This window comes from Stegastes partitus, unplaced genomic scaffold (genome assembly GCF_000690725.1).
Source record: "Stegastes partitus isolate 25-593 unplaced genomic scaffold, Stegastes_partitus-1.0.2 Scaffold618, whole genome shotgun sequence".
In the NCBI taxonomy this organism is placed as follows: domain Eukaryota; kingdom Metazoa; phylum Chordata; class Actinopteri; family Pomacentridae; genus Stegastes; species Stegastes partitus.
Window position 1 is genome coordinate 274403 of NW_007578349.1, and position 8106 is coordinate 282508.

The following is an 8106-nucleotide window of genomic DNA, read 5'->3' on the forward strand; positions in this document are numbered from 1 at the left end:
TCTTCTCTTCTCTTCTCTTCTCTTCTCTTCTCTTCTCTTCTCTTCTCTTCTCTTCTCTTCTCTTCTCTTCTCTTCTCTTCTCTTCTCTACTTTGTCCTCCAGTGCTTCTTCAAATCTGTCAAACTTTGCACAAACAGCTAATTTTTACATAATAATTTCTTTGGTGTATTCACTTAGTGGGCATGTGTAGGAATTATCTGAAAGAGGTATTGTTTGGCAGGTACGAGCGTATGTGGGATCGTGAGTGAGAGGGAGAACAGGAGAAAGCAACAGTGAACAGGGCCAGCAATAGAGACTGAAAGGTTTTATTGGGCTACACTATTCTTGGCTGAGGGAACAGTTGTCATTGGCCGTGGAAACACGTGTAGCTGTTTTATTAGCCTAAGCTCCCACTTTAGGTGGTCCTCCACACGTACGCAGGGCAAAAACAAGTTAGTTGATTAGAATCATCACAACCCCCATGTGTATTTATCAGTGTTCGGTTCATCACAGAGGGTGTTGCTAAAGATTTAACTGGTGGGGATTTCGATTGCTTGGTACAAACCTACAGACACGGTTGTCTCCCCTTATTTGCCGGCTAATGTGCATCTGCTAATTGAGCGTCTTTTGAAGACTGTCGCAGTGACAGCTCAACAGAAACAGTCGGCTCTTGCAATTACAACAGGCATGCGCCTCGTCTGCAGCTGGTTGAACTCCTGTTGAACTTTTTGATGCTGCTCAGTGCAGAAATCTTAAGCTTCATTGCTCAGTGAAGGATGAGCTGTTGTTACACCTTCAAGGACACCGGTCGAGGGGTGAAAAAAATTAGTTATCCGACTTAATCTGCACAAGTGCTGGTTCAGATATTCTGACTCAGTGTATCGGTCGGTATCGCATGCAGAGCTTCCTCCGTCCTCATCCAACCACTTCACCTATTCACAGACTACAAATAGAGCCGATTCCTGCTCATTCTATGTGAATATTTCCTGATTTCTTTACTCCTTTATGACAGTAAAAAAAAAACATAGCTGAGCTCTTTTAGTTGTGGACAGGACGAGACGTTTGAGGATGATATCTTGGGCTTTGGAAAACACTAAATGACATTTTCATAATTTTCTGACATTTTATAAACCAAGCAATTAATCAACAGATAAATCAACAATTAAAATAATCAGTAGTTGTTGCACTAACCACTAACTAACCTGTATAGTAATGCAGCTCTTCCTCTAGCATGACAAATAAATTAATAAAGATTGCTTATTAGTAAAATGTACCGTCACTTTCCATCTCCCGGGCTGCTTTTAATCAAACTTTGTTGAACAAGTGTTAAAAGTGTTAGAAAACAAGTATAAAAGCTTGCAAAGCCCTCGGGATCACTTTGGACTGACAGAGTCTCCATGTAGGGTTGTTCCATTGTAAAGCGATAAGCTGTGCCATTTGTGACGCAGCAGCAGCAGGGACAGTTTGGTCTGGAATCAGAAAACAAAAAAAACCCAAAATCTGATCTGAAAGTACAAACAGGGACACAGGAGTGCAATTAAACTGCAAACCAAAGAGACTGAAGCAGAAGCTACAAAAGCACAGACACTAAAAGGAAAACTAAGTTTTGTCCCTCGTCTCGGGAACAGAAACACATTTAACCACAGAGAGCACAGTTTGGCTGCGTCAGCACTGCTACCAAGCACAACCACAGCAGCTATTCCCTGCTGGGAGCCAGTAGTGGAGACGCATGTCATCAGAGTTTGGCTTGGTGCGGTGCGGTACAAGACCCAGGACGCACTTCTAGGCTTTATTCCGTGAGCTTGCATATTTTTCTTTAAATGCCTGAACGGAGCGCTGAGATGAACTGTGAAAATAATGTTAGGAACCCAATCAGCAATGCCAACCAGAGAAACACAGTTCCCCAAAGTTACAGCCAGCTCCAGTCAGAGCCGTCTCAGACATTTAATGTGACAGATGGATAGACAGGCAGGGGCCAATGATTGTGGGGGACAAGAAAAACGTCGGTGGGTGGCTGTAGATTGGGATACTCAGTATTTGGTAAGCTGTCGCGTTTATGAATCAGAAAAGTAGGCAGAGAAAGATCCCACAGAGCAGGTGGGACATCTCGCTCTCTTTCAGCTCCCACTCAGGAAGCAGCTCTTCTGTGTTCTGTGTTTGCCTTAGCAAGACATTTTTAACATTCCACCCTTTTGGTCAGTCAGTTCCTTCTTTACCAGCCCTCATCCCTGTTCTTCACAGGGGGGCAAATTGATTTGGCTTCTTCCAGACTCAGAAAGCTTCTGTGTGTGAGAGTGTGTGTTTCACTTTTTGGTACATAAACTCCTAATATTTGGCCACAAATCTCTCCAACTGACTGCGTTCGTTTTGAAATACGTCACCTCGTAATTCATTTTCACAACAAACACTCAAAGTAAATTTGAACCTGTAATATGTGGTTTCATTTTACCCTCCGCGTGCCTCCGAGCAAAGTAACACGATATCAGTCCCACTGAAAACATCGTATTAGCCAGATCGCCTGAGGGAAAACTCCGTCATTGGGTTTGGATATACGCTAAAGCAATTAGAAATAATTAGAAATATTCATGATATCATGATTACAGAGGTGGATTTCGGATCATTCTGGGTTTTTCTTGTTCCTCGCCCCGACCACACCTATCCCTGTCAGGGATTTTACGAGGGTTGTAAAGTGATACAGTGAGTGGTTTCACAATGACAATAACAAGCTGTAAAAGCCATTCCCAGTCTATCATTAGGCTTTCATTAAGTTTAAATGGCTCAACACCTACCTTTGTGAGCGTGTGTGTGCGTGTGTTGTGTTACGCATGTTGAGGCGACGTGGAATCTATTTACAGTCACACCAGAGAACCTAAACTAGTCCCGATAATGAGGTTTAGTTGAAGGTGATGGTCGACGTCCCCGTTAGACTGGGCGTTAAAATAAGTCTGGAAGTCATTTTGCATCCTCTGGAGCGACTGAAGTCTTCCAGTGATCCTGTTTTCTCCTTTGTTTCATCCTGATTTGCCGTGTTTGTGAAAAAGGATTCTCTTGCAGCGTGTCGGAGGGATTTTCTCCAGAGGTTAAAGGTCAATCAAGAACAAATCAGTGCTGAGGTCAGAGGTGATGCTGACAGACTTCTTATCTGTCACTGCTTCCCCTTTTTCTCAAACTATGTGTTTTCTTTTTGTTTTTCCCTTCTTCACTTCACCAGTTCCCTGGATCGTGGAGGATGAGTTGTGGTGGGTGTGTTTGTGACAAGAGTAGCAGAATTCTTCACTTGAAAATCAGCACCTCCACAGTTTATTAATGGCCCTTTTTGTTTATTCATCACTTTCTTTTGCCTCCGAGTTCCCACTGGGTACTTTTCTTTTTTTTGCTGTACTAAACGGTTTTAGGGTTTTTGGTTCGCGTGCAGATCGCTTCACGTCAAAAACAACAACCAAACCACACTAAAACAACTCTTGTCCACAGTAAACGCCTCCCTCAGGCAGAGAAGTTGAGAGTACAAATGGACTGTAGGAAGAGATACTATTCCTGTAACTCACAAGTCACCCACATCTACAACTCAAGTCCCATACACATTGTCTCTCCCCCTCTACAAAGCATCCAGGCAGAAAGGATTGCTATGTAAATGCACCGGTGAATAGGAGTGAATGGACAGGCTTATAACAGATTATGGTAAACTGCTTGTTAGTTTAAAGACACGCTGAAGTGAATGGACGGGGATTAGCAGATGTGCTGCTGTGCCACAGAGGTGTTTCTCTAAAATGGACTTAATCCGCTGTCTGTTAGTCAGTTCGCACATCAAATAAAGGGATAAATGCTTCTAAACGTGAGCCAGGAAGAGGTAAGGTGGTCTATAAATCCTCTGGAACAGATGGGAATCCCAAAGCGGAGATGGTGCGTTTGAATAGCAAACGTCTGTATGTGAAGCTACAAGTACGCCAAGTGCATTTATGGGATTTTGGAATGTTGAGCCCATGTGGACGAACCACGATGAGACGTCGCAGATATCCAAAAACGCAGCCGTGTGAAAGTGTGCTTGTTGTTTGGTCCATCTTGAGTGTAAAATATCGCTTTAATTTGATAGAAGAAAGGGTCCTGTGGGGTCTCCATCCTGGGGAAACCATAAAACTAGTGCTACATTAATTTATCATCGCGCTCTTATGTCAGTATGACTCTGGTAGGAAAAGAAATGTATCAGAATCAATTACATGTATGCGTTTTAGTAGTCAAAATCAGGTGCCTACATTACCCACAATGCAATGTGCCTATGCTTACAGGTTGGTCACAGATTACAGGTTGGGTCTCTGGATGTGTTGAAACTAAACTGTGTATTTGATCCAAACAGCCACTGAGGAAGGCGAGAAGGTGTCTGACAGAGACGGAGTGAGAATGAACGTCCCACATTTTCACACAGACTCTCCAGGGCGACATCGATAGCGTCGGTCTGAGTCGTACACATGAAAAAATGTTTGAGCAACAAATGAAAAAGTTACAGATAATGGGAAACACAGATCCTCAGAAAGGTGAGGGGGGAGGATGGGGTCTCCGACGCTGCCAGAGCATCTGACGTGCAATATTGACAGACCATAAATCTCACTTTATGCTCGTGTTCTCTGGTTCGTCAGATCTTCAGCGGCTCCTTTCAGAGACACAATAGGCTTTGTCTTTTTTTTCACATATGCAGAAATACTTGAACATCTGTACCCAGACTTTGGTGTGCGAAATCAGTAGAGTTCTCCTGTAAGTAAGAAAAACGACCCTCAGCTCAGTGGCGGTGTATTTCCAGATGATCCGGCAGATTTTTTTAAAGGTATAGTTTTATCAATATGCATTTTATCAACTCATCCATTCTTTGCTTTGTTTTAAAATTCAAATACACGGTTTTCACTTTGCAGCGTAGGAGGAATCTCTTGCATTGACTGAGCCTAACAAGTGGTTCGATGAATCATTTGTATCTAATTTCAGAGATCAGAAAGTAAATGTGTTTACACTCTTGGCAGCATTCGGCATTCTGAAGGCGAACTTGACTTACTTTGAAGCGTCGACACTGAAAGCTGCTGACATGTGAAGTTGTTCTGTTATGACAGCCTGTCAAAAACGATGAGAGAGTGAATGCTGAATAAAGTACTGACCTCGAGCACTGGCTGAGACGCATCATCTGAATGTGTAAAGGGAGCTTGAATACCATTAACATATGAGAAACAGAAGCAGCACGCGAAGAAAAAAGAAAAACACAGTGCCATCTGCTTCAGATTCTAATATCTCAGCAACTACATTTGTGACCTGCAGTAGAAATTTTACCTCCATTTTTATGCCTCTAGCCTCTTTTTTCTTTAAATCTGCACCTCTTTCCGTCCACCTTTTACCTCTGAACTCCTTCACTTCTCCCCTAAAGGTCACCACCCTCCATTTATTATCTCAGTCCTTCAGACATCGTTTTGTTTTTCTTGTCAGCAGCCTTTTCTTTCCTTTTTTTTTCTTTCCTCTGTTGGTTTTACTGCTCATCCTTCGCTTGTGACAGTTTCAGCCATTCATCATAGAACCAGCATGAGGGTGACACTAGTGAAGAATAGACTGTGTAGACAGTGTGTGTGTGTGTGTTTGTGTGTGTTGTGTCATGGGGCAGCAGCTCACAGTACTTTAAAGTAACTGTTTTTCAAGGGGTCATTACTCAATCTGCATATGATATCCTGTCTTTAAGCAAATCACCACAGACATTCATTACTTGCTAACACACACACACACACACACACACATGCACAGCTTCACAGCTATTGGGGATTGGGGGCAAATGCTGTCACAGTTTTTAAAAGGCTTCCCGTGGTTAGACATGCTTGAAATGACATTCTGGTTCACTGGAGGAGGGGAGTTGGGAAAAGAAGTGGAGGAGAGGGAGAGACAAGTGGAGGGGGAGAGCAGCCGAGTTTGCAAGTAACCAAAAAATTTGAACAGATGTAGAAATGATAAAGGAGATGACTGCCTGTGATCTAAGAGGGCAGAGAAATGTGCAAGCTGAAACTACGCAAAGATTGGTTTTTATTTTTTCTCATTGTTCAAAGGGACACGCAGTCCCGTGGGTAAACAGAGAAATCTCCTGCATACAAAGTTGTGATTTTACAACCAAGAGTTCTGAAGTTTGGGATTTTATTTCACAATAAAAATGTTCCCTTCTAGCAAAGTTGGCAAAATGTTAAGCATCAACAACCAAGAGAATGACTTAGCGGCTAATTAAAACTATCATGTATTTTAATTTCAAAACTTGTTGCGTCACTACCTATCTCGCTGAAAAAACCATCAGGGGATCTTTCCTCGAAAACCGATCCTGGATCTTGGACTGACAGGACTCTGGGTTACTGCCTGATAAGATTTGTATTGGAAAGAAGGCTTCAGACAAGCAGGGTTGAGGGTAGACAGAGGAAGATGAGGCAGGAGCAGGGCAGCGCTGTTTATCTATGAACTGATTTTTATGTTTTTTTTCCCTCCTCTCGCTGAGAAACAAGGCAGCCAAGCCGCCTATTGTCTGCCATTAATGACCAACATGAACAAGTGTGAGAAAGAAAAGAAGTGCAAAGAAGAGCGGCGGCTACAAACGAGACACATTAACATGAAAACAAAAAGTGTTTGCGTAATCCATTTAACTTCCAAACTTCAAAGTTAAGCATTTTGTGCAGGAAAATAATAGCCGCTCCTTTTCTGCTGTTTCACGTCCGTAATGCTATTTGCTAAAAGCAGTGTTCTCGGCACGCTGCAGTTTTTTTTCTCGGCGGTTTTGTCAACCAGTAAATGCCTTACAGGCAAGAGGATAGCCCTGGAAAGGAAATGGTCTATTAGAGTGTCTCAACCCATTTATTTATTAGTATAAAAGCTCCAGGCTTGGATGATGTAATCTCTAACAGCTCCTTTTAAAGTGTCTCTGCCAGCTACCTGAACAGCACAGCACTGTGTGAAGAGGTATTTAGAGTAGCGTATGGGGCTGGACTGTGTGTGTAAGCGATTTTAAAAGTTCCAAAACAAAACTTAGTTGCACATAATCAAGAGAAAGAGAAATGCTTGGACTGATAATCCCAGCTCAGAGCGCGCAGACTGTGGAGTTATCAGCGGGACAAACTTTGATTTAAATATTGTTTTGTATACGGCCGTTCCAGTCGGCTCTCAGACGACGACTGAAGGTCATTACCTTGGGCTCAAAACCTTTGCCATGAGGACATTTTGAGCACACTACAGTTTAACCTTCTTGTGTATCAGAATGAACAACTGAAATCCACTCTGTCCACTTGAAGGAGGCCCTTTCTCTTAATTACTTTCCCACTTGAGCTGGTGAGAGAAAGCATGCGGTAGTTTTACCCAGCGCTCACGCTGTTGGCTCTTACTAGGAGCGTCTGATTCATCTGCTGAACGTATATTGGCTCGATCTCCGCATTTCGGCTCTGTGTACGCACGGATCAGGATTCACGGTAATCATGTAAAGAAAGCACAGGGTTTTTTATTTATTTATTTTTATAGGATATATGCTGTGTCTTGGTTTCCCAGCTGTTATCTGCAAGCTGCTCAACCCAGTGTTGCTCAAATGGACGTCCACTCTCACCTTGTTGACAGAATTCGTGCCCAAAATGAATCGGCTGCAGCTATCTGTAAGCTGTTAAAAGCACACAATCCCACAGATCCTGCTGCTTGTTTTCAATATCCTCCTCCTCGCCCTCCTCCTACTTTTTTTCTAAACCCCATCTTGCTCCTGTCTGCTCCCTGCCCCCGTTTTTCTTTCCACCCATGTCCTCCCTCCCTGCGTTAGTGAATGTGAGCGGGTCAGCCCTCCCTACTAGGCAAGTGAAGTAAACTCCCCCTTTTTGCCTCTCTCTCTCCCCCTCTCTCTCTATCTCTCTCTCTCAGCTGGGCTGCTACTGTCAGACCGGGTTGGAGGACAATCAAGTCCAACTGCTGCTGCCACTGCTGGTGTGTTTTGTGTGGTGTGGACTTTCTCACGTTGCGGTGGACCCCAACACACACATACAGGAGCTTGCATGCCTGATACTCCCACCACCACCACCACCTCCTCCCGCCTCCCTCTCCGACTCTTTCTCTCTCTCTCTGGTGCACACACACACTCAGAAAGGAGAGGCAGAG

General features: G+C 43.5%; 1 long non-coding RNA gene across 1 annotated transcript in view; it reads left to right on the plus strand.

Moving 5' to 3' along the window:
- The window catches only part of LOC103362945 (uncharacterized), a 44415-nt gene extending 36437 nt beyond the window's left edge, over window positions 1-7978 (plus strand). Inside the window, exon 3 of the long non-coding RNA XR_520486.1 lies at window positions 7873-7978. This is a non-coding gene — a long non-coding RNA (uncharacterized LOC103362945). The remainder of the gene's footprint in view (window positions 1-7872) is intronic.
- Window positions 7979-8106: the final 128 nt, after the last annotated feature.